Source organism: Peromyscus leucopus, chromosome 8b (assembly GCF_004664715.2).
Source record: "Peromyscus leucopus breed LL Stock chromosome 8b, UCI_PerLeu_2.1, whole genome shotgun sequence".
In the NCBI taxonomy this organism is placed as follows: Eukaryota; Metazoa; Chordata; class Mammalia; order Rodentia; family Cricetidae; genus Peromyscus; species Peromyscus leucopus.
Window position 1 is genome coordinate 52,966,960 of NC_051086.1, and position 2,146 is coordinate 52,969,105.

Genomic DNA, 2,146 nt, shown 5'->3' on the forward strand with positions numbered 1-2,146 from the left:
GTTATGAGTTTCCTGACGAGGGTGCTGGGAACATAGGTCAGGTCCTCTAGAAGAACGATGTACCTGCAGCTATTTATTTATTCATTCATTCATCCCTCCCTTCCTTCCTCCCTTCCTCCCTCCCTCCCTCCCTTCCTTCCTTTCTTCAAGACAGGGATTTTTCTGTGAAGTTCTGACTGTCCTGGATCTTGCTCTGTAGACCAGGCTGGTCTCGAACTCACAGAGATCCACCTGCTTGTATTTTTTTTTTAATTGTATGTATATGAATGTTTTGCCAAGATGTATATATGCACATGACATGCCTGCCTGATGCTGGCAGAGGTCAGAAGAGGGCACTGGATTCCCTGCCACTGGAGTTACAGATAGTTGTGTGCCACCATGTATGTGGGTGCTGGAAACTGAACTCAGGTCCTCTGCAAGAGCAATAAATGCTCATAATTGCCGAGCCTTCTCTCTCAAGCCTCATTTAAAAGTCTGTTGATGTGTGTGCGCACTCTTTCAAGCACTTGTCAGAAGACGGCTTTCAATAATCAGTTCTCTTTCCACCTTTATGTGGCTTCCTGATGTCAGGCTTGGCAGCAAGTTCCTGTGCCCGGTGATCCATGTCACCCCTCTTTCCATACTTGTCACTGCGGGCGGCAGGTCTGGGAAGAGAAAGACTGGGCTCAACTTAATTCTTTTGAATTGCTGGGACTGCCTTAGAGAAAACCCTTTTTCTCGTCTTTCAGGGAAGTAGCTAAATTATACCTGGCTTTTGGGGAGGCACACTATGACTATGTGGAGCTCAGTGGTACCTGGGGACCTATGGAAGAATGGACCCACGATCTGCTTGCCTGCTTTATTAGCCGCAACTGCGTAGGGAGAAGGCAGCTCAAGTCCAATCTTGTCGGATTAGGGAGATTAAAGCAAGAGAAGAGAGAGATGTCCCAGAGACCGAGAGGTGAAAATGGGTCTTTGGAGGGGAGATCTGGATCTGTGATGGGGCCCCCCGCCCCGGGTGCTCTTTCTGTTCCTGACTCTTTCCACGGGGGTCTAGCGTGGAAGGACGAAGGCCGGGGAACCTTAGATGACTAACTGTAAGGGACTTGGCCTCACCCCCTCGTCACTTCTCACCAGCTCCCCGGTCAGCTCTCTGGCTCTTGGCACCCCCACTCTTGCGGTGGGCACCTCCTCTTCTCACAGTGCTGCACAGTGATCTTTTCCAGGCCTTGCTGGGTGAGTAATTCCAGGGTTCTGAGGGGCCACGGTGGAAAGGGCTGTCCCGGGCCTGTGAGGTCAAGTGTTACTGGTTCTAGACCGGGTGGGAGCCTGCAGAGCATCTGGTCCAAGCCTTAGTCTTTGTAGACTCACGCCACTGTGCCCTCCATCAGCCTAGCCAGAGAAGCCATGGGTAGCAGGGGTGGCCAGAGAGGCCTGGGAAGTGGGAGGGTGACTTGGTTATGTTCCTGTGACAGACATCCTGGACTATTATGAGGCTTCCATCTCAGAGGGTCAGGTAAGGTGCTGAAGGTGGGTGCCTGGCCTCCTGACTAGCTGGCAGGACTGGAGGGCCACACTGATTCCTTGCTAGTATTGAATTGAGACTTCGGGGCCTTGGCAGCAAAGTCCTGAGTACTGACTGAGGGGTTGGGCCACTGAGTGCTCTTTCTGTGGTCAGCCAGCCCTGTACCCCGTTCTCCCTCTCCCCTTTCTTGGATTGCCCCAATTTCAGCAGCAGAGAGCCCAGGCCATAATTAATTACTTTTCAGACTTCCTGTGAATCCTCGAGGAGAACTGGTCCCCAGGATTCCCTGCTGCCAGCCCCTCCCTCAGACCCTGCCCCATGCTGTGGCCTCCCTCCCACACTTAGACAACCGGGGATGCTCCCATCCCAGCTGTGGGCTTTGTCCTTCTACGAAATGAACTCCATCCTCCTTGCCTTTGCTGTGTAACCGAGGCTGACTAGGTCTCCGTGATTGCTGTAGGGCCTCTCTGCTCCCGCGCCTATCTCCTTTCCCATTATCCGGGTTCCTGCCAGCAGTGAAGGAGTTAACACTGCTAAGGCACCCCCCCATTCTGGCTCCTAGCTCCCTCCCTCCCTCCCCCTGCTTCCTCTCTCCTCCTCTCTCCCCTTCCCTCCTCGGCTCCGCGGCTTCATCGGCCGCTG